This window comes from Ptychodera flava, chromosome 5 (assembly GCF_041260155.1).
Source record: "Ptychodera flava strain L36383 chromosome 5, AS_Pfla_20210202, whole genome shotgun sequence".
Lineage (NCBI taxonomy): Eukaryota > Metazoa > Hemichordata > Enteropneusta > Ptychoderidae > Ptychodera > Ptychodera flava.
The window spans coordinates 2,525,105-2,540,829 of record NC_091932.1 but is presented as its reverse complement, the minus strand read 5'-3'; the positions used below and the strand labels follow the sequence as shown (position 1 = coordinate 2,540,829).

Here is a 15,725-nt window from a genome sequence, read left to right as displayed (position 1 = left end):
AAAATTCACAAACCGCCGCCTGAAAACTCAACGTTTGCAGGGAGACCAATAATTAGTGGCTTCTCCAGTCCCACTAACAGAATTTCAGAATTCCTGGATTACTTCATAAAACCACTGCACTGGTCCAGCAACAACCGTCATATATAAAAGACACAACAAACTTCATACAAGAAATAGAAAAAAAATGTCCCCAAACATGCATTTCTTGTAACACTCGACGTGGTGTCGATGTACACAAACACAATTCACGACGAAGCGATTCGGCTAGTCAGTGAAACATTAAACTCACAAACTCGCTTCAAACAAATTACGGCATCAAAAAACCACCCACGGAAGATTAATGGAAATGCTTTCACTAATGCTAAAACACAACAGTTTTGAATTTAACAAGCGATATTTCCGCCAAACCAGCGGCTGCAGCATGGGATCGATTGCCTCGCCAGGGATAGCAGACATTGCTTTTAATGAACTTGAAAAGAAAATGTTCGTAAACAACCACAACAACATTCACTTCTGGAAAATATTCAGAGATGATGCCTTTGCAATCTTTCTGGAACACAAACGAACTCATTAACTTCATTCAAAAAATCAACACAATGCACCCAACGTTTAAGTTTTCGTACGAAAACTCAACACAAGAAATTACATTCCTAGATGTAGTAGTTTTCAAAGGTGCAAGATACCACAAAGAAATATCCTCGACATCAAAACACATACTAAACCAACAGACACATTCCAATTTCTACATAGAGAATCGTGTCACCCGACAGCAACATTTAATGGCTTTATCAAAGGTGAAATCCTTAGATACGCTCGCACTTGTAAACAACATGACGACTTTACTAAAAAAGTCGCTTTCTTTAGAAACAAACTACTCGACAGAGAATACAAAAAAATGAAATCACGAATATAACAGAAAAATAAACCACAGTATTCGTAATACACTAACAAACTGTACAAGTACATGTAAAGAAGCAACAAACAAACTCATCTTCAGTACAACATATAGCCCTTGCATAAAAACAAAAGATCTTAAGGGAAGTCTTTTGAAACATTTGGCTGAACTGGAGAAGGACTCAACAATAAGGAATCTATTCCAGAATCACCAATCATTGCTTACAAGAGAAACAAAAACCTAAAAGACACACTAGTCAAAACAAAATTTACAGAAGTAAAGAAACAAAAAACAAACAAACCAGACACCAAAATGGACTCACAACGAGACCCAAACATTGATATTCTTGCCTCGCTATTCGAAGAGCAAGACCACTAAATACATTAAAATAAATTTTCACAAACACAAACTAACGAAAGAATCTACATTGCGACTGATGAGAAACCACACTCGGGTTTCGAAACGAAACGTCAAAGGGCCACTCATCAACTTTGTAACACCGTAGGTCCGGCTGCGTCTCGCCATAAGCTTTCCCCACACAAACAAAACATTACCGTACACACTAATCCAAACTTCTCTACAAATATCCGAGGCGAAACAAACATTTTCATTAACACAAACAATTGGATAAGAATGTAGGAACACATTTTTGAAACGAATCAAACACAAATTCGACACAAAAACATTTTGGATAGTTAGGTGGGGAGCCTCTTTCATACTTTTTACAATCGCCATAAGCTTTCCCCACACAAACAAAACATTACCGTACACAATAATCCAAACTTCCTACAAATATCCGAGGCGAAACAAACATTTTCATTAACACAAAAAATCGGATAAGAATATAGGAACACATTTTTGAAACGAATTAAACACAAACTCGACACAAAAATAATTTGGATAGTTAGGTGGGGAGCCTCTCACACTTTTTACATTTTTTCTTGAACGTGATCGCATTTCTCACATGTTACGGAAAACACGCTTGCACAAGCAGTCGCTATTGTTGTTTAATGACGTCATGAAATCAGCGTGATTTAAAACTTTTCCCAGCCATATCGCGGGATTTGTTTTCAAGGTCCAAAAAAAAGTTTAGGGTCGGGGGGTTTGAACTAGGGTAGGTCGGGTTACCGGAAACACACAATTTTTTTTTTTAGGCCTTACGTTGAACATTTTTTTGTGCTAAAAACGATGTGGTCATTTTATAAGTCCGGCTTAGAATTCAGTTTTCAAAAATAGCAATGGCCATTCAGCATTGCTGTCTGGACAAGAATCCGTTTTCGGCAAGAACGATGAAATTAAAACCTGCTAGTGTCATAATGCATACAGGAAATCACACTAATTCTTATGAATTTTTGGCTCAGACTAAAAGTTGCAACAACGACCGCGCATGCAGTAACACAATTTGTCCGATTTTCAGGCAGCGGTGTTTGAAGTCGCGCGCGCAGCTATATAGAGTAACAAACCTGACACCGAGATCAGCGCTATAAAAGACCAGTTGATACACAAAATTCAGAATAAATGGCCTTTAAAGTTACAGCTAATGGAGCATTTAACTCGACAGAAACAGTGCTCAGGACTTGTATTTATTTAACACTAAAAAAGGAGGATTTGTACTCAAGGCTGTTATGATTTGCTCAGCTACCCACTCTTCTTACTGCAAAAATTCTAATTGTATGGAAGAGATAGTAGTTTCACCTTTTACCAAGATGTTTAGCATTTGTTTTCTGAGTGACAACTATACTTTGTTATACTCAGTAACTTTTGCAGTTTAATATGTGGAATTTACAGGTTTTGCAACTGAAGAACACCTTTTTGTTGTAAGCTTACCCCAACATTTCGAAATTTATAATGTTTCGTTGGTACTATATATAGACTTTACTTCTCGGTAGACAAGCTTGACAGGTGCCGTCCGGATCCCCAACATACGCTTCTCCAATCGTCTAAATGCCCTGGACTACTCTTTGGTCGTTGTGTCCTCCTGTCCTGTCTGTTGTATTTTTCTCTCTTGTCCTTTCCCGTATTATTTTAGAATGGGATTTTAGACTAAATAAGTTTAAAGCTTGGTTTTGATCGTATGATAGATATGAATTAAAGATAAAATATACGTCCAATCGTAAACATCAATACAGGTCTCGATCTTAAATTTACATGTTTTAATTAATATACAAATGTCACTTAGACACGTTTCAAAATTGAACCCATTAGGTTCCTTCATTAGGTGTTAATTCAAATATATTTTCTTTTCTTCAAAACTTCGTAAACATCCTCGTAATAAGTAAGTTGCATCTTTTTATATTTGTCGCAAATATGCGTTTTATTCATATTTGAGATCTTGTTATTTTAATTAATAGTTTTACTGGCACCTATGACCACCTAGTGCATAAATCTCCGTCAGAGACAATCTGTAGATCTTCGTAACACAACCAGTTGATTACTATATCACACTGTACATGTTGTACATTATGTACTGGTATAGTGTTTATTGCCATTGTTTATGGAATTTTTGTTCAGACTCAGAGTCACCTAACTCTTAAGTATGCTTGTTGTATTTACACAAGTATAACCTTTGTTTCCACGCATTGTTTTCAGCGTGCTAATGAAGAGCATAAGAAACACTTAAACAGATGATTTTTTCATACTTGTGACCCATAAACCGATGGGAAAGTTACAGTTTATGCGATTAATCTGTGTTGTGTTTTTTTTTCTGTTTGTTTTTTTTGCTGGCTGGCTGATAGTTTTTCAAAAATCCAAGGACGGCAAACAATGAATTTTATTTACACGGCCTTATCTCATATCGGCGAAGCATTGTAGGATTTTCTACGCATGTGCGAGATAAGACCGGTGGCGATAAAAACGGCACTACACCGCGGCAGGGGATAAAGACGGCACTACACTGGTATCCTAATCAAGCCACTGATCATCAATGATGCTGATAGCAGCCTACAGTACAGGGAAGCTGCAGTTAGAAAGGGTCACCTTGGATCGTACCCCGAAATGCACAGAAGATCAATTTTGACGCAAAGGTAAGAATTTAGAGATGCAATGGGAGTCATGATGCTGCTTTATTGAATGAAGCGTGCTTTTTGTAAGGGGAAATCCGTCTCGTAACTCAGCGACAGCCATTTTGTTCCCAAAACTCCTCTCTCGGGACAGCGCGCAGCGTGCAGCGGCCTTCGCCGCGTAATGCGCCAGTCAATGTAAACCCCCCCCCCCCACCTCGGGGTTTAGTGGGGGATTTGGAAATTAGTCCTGTGAAATCTGCCAAATGCCCCACCCCCTGGGGCAAGACAATCCGGAAAATCCCCACCTAAACCAAGTAAATCCCCCACATACGGGGGTGGGGAATTCGTAAATTCCTACACACAACCACTCTTTGGAATTTTCATTTCATGTCGTAAACAACCTGCATCAATATAAAAAGTTCATGTTCAACTTTAGAACAATTTTATCATTTAAAACAGGGTTTTGTGACATTTATGCTGTTCACAAATGTCTATCACAATCAACACAAATAGATCCAGGAAAATAACATACTTTTCGCATTTGTTTTTCAGCCACTTATACTGTGACCAGATAAAAGTGTTGAGGTGTCACAGTCACGTCACCTATTTTGGAGCAAAATTTACAATATTTTTCAGTCTAGTTTGCTTGTATGTTGTCAGGCATAACACATTTCAGGCTAGAACAAATGATTTCATTAGATCAAAACACCAGATGTATCACACAAGACATGTCGCCTCAATAAACTAATTAAAGCTGATAAACAAGATACATGATGTCCAATCTCACAAGTGCAGCTTTTTTGTCTTCTCGCTCTCATGTTACAAGCACAATGACACATTCTACATCAGTCATGCACTGATTTAAAACAAGCAGAGGAATGAAAATTCATAATGATCCGTGTTTATTCATTATAAAACACGGCAGAAAGATAACTGTGTAAAACTCAACAGAACAGATGATCAGAATGATCACACTGATGAAACAGAACTGTTTCCCTAGCTATATGGGTCATCATGAATAAATTTGATAATACATTTAGCGGACATAAAAAGGAATCCCGTCGTGACCGAACATGTTTTCCAAATACACAAGCAATTTAAAGGGACAAAGTCGGCCATTTTTCATGAATTTTGTTTGATGTGAGATACTACTTATATTGTTTGACATGTCGAAAGATACTGAAAGAATGGCTGACCATGCTATATTCGACCCCGGTTTTAGACACGATACATGCAAACCATCGCGAAAATGAATTAATGGTCATGACCATTAATTCGTTTTCGCGATGGTTTTACTTAATTTGTATAGGGGTCAAATATATGTATGGTCACTCATTCATTCAGTATCTTTCAACATGTCAAACAAAATAAGTAGTATCAAACAAAATTCATGAAAAATGGCTGACTTTGTCCCTTTAAGCTTTATCAAAAATAGAGTTGACCCGGAGGTCTTTTTAGTGCTGGACCATGTCGATGACGCATCGTGAACATCCGAAATGTCACGCTCACGTGGGAAAATGCGGGAAATTTTGTGTATGGTATGTTCAGTTTTCCAAAAAAATAAGAATACACGGCGGATGAAAATCAGTTTATTTAGTTATCGATATTTAAGCCATCAATCACAAATATACTGTCATACACACCTCTGAATATTGCTGCATCGCGTTCATCAATAGCCAGTTGAAAAGCTGCTTACCGGCCCACATGGCCTTGACAGCCACCTTTTGCCATGCTACCGCTCTGAACAACAACATCCATTACCAGGGCCTGAAAATTTCTGTTTTTTCCACTGGTCCCAGGACCAGTGACCTGTTTTTTTTTTCACTGGTCCAAAGGTAAAATCCACTGGTCCTCAAAAATTTGCATAACAATACAAGAATGATTCATTTCTCATACTCATGTTATATATGCATTTCTATCAGATTTGCTTGGGATTTACATACAGCATAAACTGCCAATCTTTTTAATACAGACACACTGCATAAACATTTACCTGGTAGTTTCTCAAGTTCTTGTAACACACCTTGACATGTTTTTACCTTCTCGTGTCTATTTATAGACAGAGAAGGTATTAGAGTTGAAAACCAATATGCTGCTGTCAAGAACTTCCGTCTGTCAAGACTTCCGTCTGTCAAGATCCGTTGACGTCATGCCATTGTGATGGGTCTATATCATAAACTGGTGGGGGTGTTCATGGCTCAGGTTGAGGTGTGGGAGAACGATTTTGAGCTATGACAAAAATCAAAAGGGACTTAGCGGCATAGCCACAGTGTTAAGCCTTTCTCCAAGGTTTCTTAGTTGACTACAATCTATTACAGACTACTGAGCTGACGTTAGGGGTACTCACTTTGTGTTTGCTCACTCTGTGAGCGCTAGTGTTTGGTACTGAGTTGCGTGGATATCCCCTCATGGCCTCACGTGATCTGGGCCTGTTGCATAATCTGCAGAGATGATCATATGCCTCCGAGTCTGAAAACTGTCATTGTGTAAGCCTGTCGGCATTTTCCTTGCATTTTTTCTCATTTAATTTTGCAAAATATCGGCGAGTACCTCAATATTTCAAGATAACCCTTTCTTCCCAATCGTTTCCTTGAGTTTCAGAGTCATATGAACGAAAATGAGTGAAAGTTTTAGACAGGAAAATCGGACGTCGGCCATGTTCAATGTTTACAGTACAATCAGAAGTTTACGTGGAGGAATTAACCAACAAACACAGGAGTGTTCATGATGCCCGCCCTCTAGAGGCAGACCCTCCTATATGAAGTACCACATTTGATGCTTGTGGAAAGCTTGACCACACAATGGAGCATTTAAACTTTTAGAAAATGACAAACTGAATAAGAAGGTATTCAGAAAATGTCAAATACTGAGGAAAAATGCGCAAATATTCAAATAAACAGGTTAACTGATTGGTCAGCTATAAAAAACAATGAAAATGTTTATGATCAAAAGTTTTTGAGATGCGCACATTTTAACAAATACAGAAATTATTAACATTATAAATATAAGACCAAACTATTTTTTCAGGGATGGGACAGGTTGGAAATGAGGGGTGAGAGACAAAGGCACTCCTATTGCTGCATGTGGATGCAGCCACACCATTTCATTTACAGCATACTTATTCACTGTGTTGTGTTCAAGTTCCATATTGTACTGACTGTCATACAAGGATAACATAAGCAAATCAAATCAAATTAGAAAAGGATCGATGCTGTTGTGTGGATTTTGCTGAACATGGCTGATATTTCGCCCTATATATTTGGTATCCAGCAAAGGCATATTTTGATGTAAAGTCAAAATTAACACTACATTGCTGACAATATATTTACCGTTTCTGCATGAATTTTTCTTTTTTAAATTATAGTATATTAGTACTTCAAACAGATTAACAGTTATCGTGATGTCAACCCATAATTTTACATCACAAAGACTGTAATTCTGCCAATTTTTTTTTTGTTTTTCAGTCATTTTATAAATTTTGCACTGCACAAGATGATTGAACAAATTGCAATGTTTGAATTTGTAAACTCAAAGAATAAAAATCCTTTGGTCACAAATTAAATTATTTTTTGAAAAGAAATTTACTCTTAAACACTTTTAGCATATATTCTTTACACGGTCATGTATTTCAAGGAAAATATGCCTATTAAAAACAGTAATTTCTTCACTTTCAATTTTTTTTCAATACTATGACAATTATCAGCCATGAGGTTATACAAACACAAGACCAGATAAGCGTTTTTCATCATTTCCACAGGACTCTTTGGAAAATCCATTAAAAACAGTTAAAAGTGACTGGAAATGATCACTTGGTATACATTTAATTTACAGATGCCAGGTTGTGTATTTCACATGCACTCGGGTTAGTAAGGAAGTGCGTCATTACTATTTTGGACTGTTAATTCTTATTTCTGAATTGTTTAACTTTTTTCCACATTGAACTATCTATCTTTAGGCAGTTTATACTGTAGCTTAGAATTTTTTTGATTGATGTATTTAATCATCTTTTGGGTTCTTTGGGTCCATATCCCACCTCATGCCCCTACATCATCAACTATTTACCAACAACTCCATGCCAACAACCAATTACCTGACCTGGCCACACATTAGAGAAGGTACAGCGTCATTGACGGTATTTTTTATGTTGCTATAAAGTTCCTTCTTTTTATAATTGCCCAGCGGTTGATTCTTTTCCATTTAAATTGTAAAAAATAGGTTGAAAACACCAAATATCTGAGAGGGACTTCTTTTTCCTTTGATAGCAATAGCAAATTGCCATAACGCTGTTTTGACAAGCTAGGCGGTTCTTGTTAAGGTCAACTACAATCGAGCTAGGGGGTCTTGACTATATAAAGAATTCAGCACGATGCTGAAGTTATTTTCGTATTCGTTTTCGTATTCGTTTTCGTATTCGTATTCGTATTCGTATTGGAGTCACGGACAAAAATCTATATTTTTAGACCAACATTCGTAATTTTTAATATAAAATTTCCACTTTCAAAGAAGTTTAAATACATATATAATAATATATAATTCTGAAATATTATGAGAATTTGATTTCAATGAAAAATCGTTCTTTTGTACTCGCCATTATCGAAAAAATGGTGCTATTTTTGCTGGAGGAAAGTTTTTCACAGGTGGGTATTTTGGAGGAAAGATTTTATAAACAAATAGCCAGTTTCTCTAGTATGCACGCACTAGTACTCAAAACGTGGAGCACGTGTTGATTTAGATCAAGAAAATATTATTCCCGTCACTATCGTTTGTGATGTTAACCGAAACACGGCTGTCCCATTCAGTTGAAGACCTGTGAAGGCGATATTCACTCACCATGAGCAGGTTATATCAAAGCATATTGGTCTAAGTGATTGTACGTATTACTAGATAAGTTTTTACGTTCATTTTCTATTTGCCCCGTCAAAGACCATCGTCCATTTTCTTTGATTTTGAAAAGGAGAAGTGAAGTTATGTTCTTATGGAATCGAAAATCGATAGTCCATTTGATTCCTACAATAAATGCATAAGATGTCCAGTGATCGAAATTTACAGTTTTCTTGATTGGCCCGGGGTCAGCACAAAGAGAAAGACCAGTTAAAATTGACTACCATTCCTTCCGGAAAGAATATCTTGCAGTGGCAAACCGTTTTGGCTTTGGCATATAACTTACTATGAAGGGCATGATTGGAATTGCTGACATATTATTCTATCAGACCGACAAATGTACAAGTTTCACACCCAAACAATAGACAGTCCCTGCCAACAGACAAAAAGAAACATATCCCCATAGGAGCATGTCACCTCGACCTCTGTCCATTTGACCCCAATAATGCACACTCTCTTCTCTCTGGTGGTGGTCATTTAAACGTTGACTAATTTTTCTGTTATATGAAAACATTTGAAATATGCAACTTGCCCGGGAGAATTGATGATGGTGTTTCTGTGAGAAAATTTGACTCTGAAAATCCTGGCATTACTAGCGTCTACTAAAACAAAATTGGTGACTTGCTTTTTAGATAATGATACAAGTTATTCTAAAGGACAAGTTATGAGGGGGGTCAAGGGGACTAGGGTAAAAGGGTGGGGTGACAAGAAGCCACTTCATCACCACAATTTTGACATAAGTTGTCAGTTTCCTTTTTTAGGTTATCTTTGGAACTTTTAAAAAAAATTATGAAAAACTTTAAAATGGGCCTACAGGTATTCAAGGACATAATCTTACATTACAATCATTCAAATTTATGAGACATAATTTTCTTTAGAGAATTTTCACATGTTTGTTCATAAGATGTTCTTTACAATGACCAAAGTAGGTGCAAAATTGGCAGTCATTTGGGTCAAAAGGCAACTACACAACTGCTGGCATACTTCACATGTTTTCATACTCTGGCCACAATAAAGTATCACAATGGAGTTGTTTACTTGTTCCACAGTTATTTTATAAAGAATTATGAGTTGGCCAGAAGTTTGAACATCATTCTTCCCACATTCAAACTCATACATCCAAAAACAAGTAAAAAGAGAATGATTTTGAAGAAAGAGCCAATGCTCATGAAAAATATTTATTCCTGTACATGATGCAACAAAACACATTCCCTATGAATGAATCAATTGAAGGTGATCTCTGATACAAACTTTGAATACATGCAAGTAGTTTCCAAATATAAAAAACAAACACGTTGAACTATACTGCACTGTAATTAAATAACTATAATTACATGTACACATTTCTCATAAATGTTGTTGATAGTACAGTTTTGATGTAAAGTTACAACCTGAAAATCAGACCTTATACAAGCTCAAACAATTGAAATTTGTCTTACATTGCACTGATAAGTAAAATACTCATTGTTACTACAACAGTTTCTTTTAGCTCTCCTCAAAAGACCATGGAACATCCAACATTACTATTGTCAAAACAAACTATATTATTAAAAGATTGTTGCATTCCAGAATGACATTACGGACAAAATACAGTAGCACTACTCAGTGAACATGCACAAGGTAGTACAAGTAGTTTACTTTGAAAATTTGAAAACCATAAACTTCAGAGTAATTATTAAACACAAATCAGGAATGTTCATATTTCTTCTTGATGCCTTCCCCAGGGCTCAAAGTTTTGACTACTGGTTATATAGGGACCATGAGCCACCAAAAGTCAATATACCCCGTAGTAGCACAGAACTTATCAAGGTAAGTCACATTTGCAGTGAGGCTTGTTTCAGTCTCTATCTCTTACAATACAAGTGACCATTTTTACACAAAATGTACATTTTGACAAGAGAAACGGGAGGGTTATCACCATGTGAATGAAATGTGCATCATACTACTCAAACATTTGACAATTAAAAGCCATGTAGAAGAGAACTTTTCATGATGTTTACTTGCTTTTTGGGTGACAGAAACAATGTGCTGTTGATTTGTTTTACATATGCCCTCACTCTTCCCTTTGAGTTGTCAAGACGTGAGATAAATTTAGTTACAATTCAATCATTATCCATTCTGATAGCTCTTTAACATCACAGCTACTGCTGCCTTCTCAAAAAGGAGAGCTCTGTTGTATTTCAGTCAATATATCCCTCTATCACTAGTGTATCTGAAACTGTAGTACAAGATACAATAGTTGATACCTATATATACTCTGGAGGTGGTTCCCCATTCAGAATTGGGATTCCTGTTGTTGGTTTAACCCTTTTCCTGCCAAGTCGGTGAAAATCCGCTTGAAATTCAGTGTAGCTAGAATCTGAGCAGCCACGGCCGTTATCCTGCCAAGGCGGTGGAAATCGGGCTACTTTTTGGTACCCCCCTTCCTGCCTAGTCGACGGAACTACGTGTAGCAAACCCTTGCTCGCGCTAGGGGTCGTTCGAGGACAGGTTTTGGGCGAGGAACGGCGTTTGCTCTCGAAATGGGTTCACAGAGAGTCCAACGACAGGGAAAGGTGCGGAAGCTACCCAGCCAGTCCCCCACCCCGGTGGGGGACTGGTTTTTTTGGGGGGGCGAGTAGCGTACTTGGCAGGTTAGCACGTTGACGTATTCTAGCGGAGTTTGGGCTAACTTGGCTCTGAGGCACTACATAGATTGCGGCCGAAATTGACCGTCTCGGCAACGCTAATCTGTAAGGCAACCGCCTAAGACCGCCTCAGCTGGCGGTGCAATTTTTGCCAATGGTGCGAGACGAAAATCACGGACTTGGTCCTGATTGACGGGAAGTGCGGACGGATTTGACGGACTCGGCTTGATTAGTCCCTGACATGGAACTGATCCGAACGGACTTGAGCGACATTTGTGAAGGGTAACCACCGCTTTTAACCGACTTGTTACCTTCTCGAAAAGACTACCCACTCAGATGTCGGACGTTGTCGGCTGCACTTGGCTCTAGACGTTCAAGCCGTGCAACGAAACACACCGCCTCAGCCTTGCCATTCACGAACATGGCCTCAAATTTGATACCATTGTTCACCGACTTGGCGGCTGCGTTAGGTGCGTGAACCGTTGTTCACCGACTTGTTACGCCTATGTTGTCCCTGTGAAGTTCGGCTAACGGCCGAGTCTAACGGGAGTTGGCAGACCTGTGTTTGGTTTATACCGTAGTATGACCGACTCAGGTAGAGGTACCTGTCGGTATATTCCGAGTTTTACGCACTCGGGCGTCAATGACGGTCGTCATCACCGCTGATGACGTAGACGTGCTGGCCACGTTATTTGAAGGAGCCATGTTTGCCCAACGGACGAGGCCGAGACAGCTGTTGACAATTTTGGCATCCTTCATCTTTGACCGCCTTAGTTGGGTAAGCCGCTCGGCAGGCGACGGTTATGACCTAAACAAGCCGCTGAAGCACTGTTCGTTGCCGTACAAGAACGAGACGGCCAGTCCATTACTGCTTAATGGGCGATCTGTCGGGTTGGCTTGTCACCGACTTGGATGACAATACGCCCTGCGCAGGCGTACTTAGAAGGGACATGAGGTTAAAGATACGGGTTTCCCACCCGTACTAAACATGGCTTGGGCCAACGTCCTTGGGTGGCAGGTGCGCATGCCACGTACCCAGCTGGACGGAATGTCAAGTTGAGATGCTAATGACATTGACTATGTTATGCTAAGTGCTCGAGGGATTTGCATCGCAAATGAGTATTATTAGCATATCAAATGGTGCGGACAGGCAATTTACATGACGGGTAGGAATGTCAGCGCGGTTGGTGGACTGATTGCCGTAGGTCCATTATAATAACAGGTGGATGCATATATTAACACCCCTGCGTCCAATCATGTCCAGGGCTTTGTTTCCCTGTGGCTTTAAAAGGGAGGGACCTGCTAGTCTGTCGACACTGTTCCAGACATGAGCTTGACGGACCGCAAAAGTTTTCTGAAGGCGAGCAGACGACTGAAGCTCAAAGATGCAGAGTCTCCGGGCGGTAGTGGTAGCGATCGTTGTGATGTCCTAGTAAACGTTCTAAGAAGTCGGGCAAGAAACGCTCCCGTAAGGCGAAGCTATCTCCGGCTGAAAAACCCAGTGGTAAGCGTAAACGTAAGACCGATCGTTCTGCCGATGAGGATGATGACGGGTCACCGGTTGCCAGTGGTTCTCACCCGGCTGCTCCGGGAGAGACTACTTCACCTGCAGAGACTACATCTGCTCTTGTGGGAGATACTTCACCTGCACAGACTACGTCTGCTGCTGCTAGTGAGACAGTGAGTAACGAGACGGCTGATGCCATTGGTTCTCCCCCGGCTGCTCCGGGAGAGACACCACCTGTTGCTACTATGAGCCCTCATCCTGCGTCAGGAGAGGTTCCTGTGCCCAGTGCGAAAGAGCTTGAGTCCTCGTCATCAGCAGAGGCTGCCCAGCCCGCTCCTGCCATAGTTTCGTGTGCTGCGATGTCCCCGCCGAAAAAGATAGTGCGGAGGGTTCGTTATCAGGATAGCCCACCTGATTTTGAGCCAGATATGATCCTTGATGCCGCTACGGGCGAGTTCAGGCCCAGACGCCCAGACGACGGTGATATCACCGCTGAGTCCGACTCGGAGGTTGACGAGGATGCGGCAGAGGACGATGACTTTTATGACAGGCAGTATGTAGGTGAGGCAAGCTCTGACGACGATGATGACGTTGCTGCTGTGTTGGCGGAGGACGACACCCCTCCTGTCTGGCGTATGTCGGAGACTACCGATGCTAATATATTTGAGGAGACCGATTTTGACCATGAGAGAGGACCGACTTTCACCTTGCCCAGCCACTCCCGTGAGATCGATTACTTTTTTAAGTTTATTCCAGCTACACTGATCAGATTGGCCAAGGACGAGACTAATAAATACGCCAAATTCCACCAGCGATATATCGCTAGGAAAATAGATAAATACTGGCGTAACGCTGACTACCGAGAGGTGCAGGCGTTCATTGGCGTCTTAGTCTGTATGGGTATCGACCGTAAATCATCAGTGGAGGATTATTGGTCTAGCGATCACTTTCTGAGAAACCAGGGTATTTCTACTGTGATTACCCGCAGTCGCTTTCAGCAGCTTATGCGATATTTTCATCTGGCAGACCCAGAGAACGATCCACGTCGTGATCCTGATGAGGCACGCCGCCGACGTCGGTGTCAGGAGGATCCCCTGTATAAAATCAATCCATGGATGGAGCCCATAGTTGACCGGTGCGTAAATAATTATAAGATGGGTAGAGAGATCTCCATCGACGAGGGCATGGTGCGATTTAAGGGCCGTTCTAAATTTAAGCAGAGATTACCGCATAAGCCTGATCGAGACGGTTTCAAGATATGGCAGCTGTGCGACTCCACCACTGCATACATCGCTAACTTTGCACCGTACCTAGGTGTGAAATTTCGGGATCGGACTGATGGGAGACGGCAGGAGCGAGGTGTGGTGAAAAGAATTACGATGGAGCTGGTCCAGCCATTCTGTGGATATAATCACAGCCTATTCTGTGATAGCCTGTTTAGCACGGTCGTTACTGCTAGAGAGCTGATGGAGACCGGGATCTACATGGTCGGGAGTTTTAACCGCCGTAATCGTCGCACCATGCCCCCTCAATTAATTCCGCCGGGTAAGAGGAAGCGCCTTCCTCTGTCTGTTGGGGATATGAAAGCCACGACCAGAACGGACTCTCGTCTTAACATCACTGCTTATCAGGATAGTAACGCTCAGGTGCTGATCTTGAATACGGTCTATCCACCTTGGAGTGCGTGCCAGTGGGGGAGGGAGACGAGCAGGCGACAAGTGCCTCTGTCGCTGTATAATTATCGCCGGTACATGGGAGGCGTCGACCGAGCCAACCAGAAGCGCAAGTACTTTCACACTGGGCGCAAGAACCACAGATGGTGGACATATCTGGCATGTTACCTGATTGATGTTGCCCTGGTAAATGCATATATATGCTTCAAGCATGTACACCCTGATAGTAAGCGACCCATAAGATGTTTCATCTGCGTGTCGGGAAACAACTCATTGGCGGTTATTGTGGGCGATCGCAGCCCAGTGTGAGAGAGGTCGAGGCCACCGTTTCTCTTGCCTCGTACATCAATCCACAAAATCAGCCGATGCACGTTGTCAGCCGTTTGGAGGGGCGGCAGAAATGCTGTAAAGTATGCAGCAGAGAGGGTAAGACCACTGCGAGCGGACGACTGTCTGAGACGTCCAAAGGATGTAGTCTGTGCGGGGTTCATCTTCACGAGGGCGAGTGTTTTGCGGCTTTTCATCATCGCATGATGCTACGAGGTAAGAGGAGCGTTGGCGTGCAGACCTCTACTCACACAGCCCCGACGACACCCATCAGCAAGAGAACCCGACGTAAATAACGGACAGGGGACAGCTTCGCCTAACAGTGGCTTGACTGTATTCTTAACACGGACCATGATCACATTTTGAGCACGGTTGTGCCGTTTGTTTGTGCTTTACGATCCCGCTGATTGTAAATTGAAACACGGATTATTTTGTACAATCCCCCGATTGTAATCTTTGTAACACGGACCATGCACTCGGACGTCGAGACAGACTCTGAGATTTATTATTCGGCATAATGTAAATTATTCCCGAATAAAATACTATCTATGGATCGCATATTTTCGTTTGTTTTGTTTAGACGGATTATTTTGTACAATTCCCCTAATTATAATTTCTGAAACACGGATCTGCCACCCCGATTGTAATTTTTGAAACACGGACCATGCACTCGGACGTCGAGACAGACTCCGAGATTTATTGTTCGGCATAATGTAAATTATTCCCGAATAAAATACTATCTATGATCGCATATTTTCGTTTGTTTTGTTTTTACCCCCACTTTCGTTTTTGGCAGATCCGTAAGGACGCTAT

At 40.8% G+C, this 15,725-nt stretch overlaps 2 long non-coding RNA genes across 5 annotated transcripts in view; both read left to right on the top strand.

Annotated features, from left to right (window-relative positions):
* Positions 1 to 15,725, top strand: part of LOC139132764 (uncharacterized) — a 220,931-nt gene that overhangs the window by 101,671 nt on the left and 103,535 nt on the right. The gene's annotated exons all lie outside the window — the stretch shown is intronic.
* Positions 8,294 to 15,725, top strand: part of LOC139132758 (uncharacterized) — a 30,434-nt gene continuing 23,002 nt past the window's right edge. Inside the window, exons 1-2 of one of the 4 annotated variants that reach the window (XR_011552407.1) lie at positions 8,294 to 8,767; positions 10,503 to 10,587. This is a non-coding gene — a long non-coding RNA (uncharacterized lncRNA). The remainder of the gene's footprint in view (positions 8,768 to 10,502; positions 10,588 to 15,725) is intronic. The other 3 variants (XR_011552406.1, XR_011552405.1, XR_011552404.1) reach the window with 3 other exon arrangements.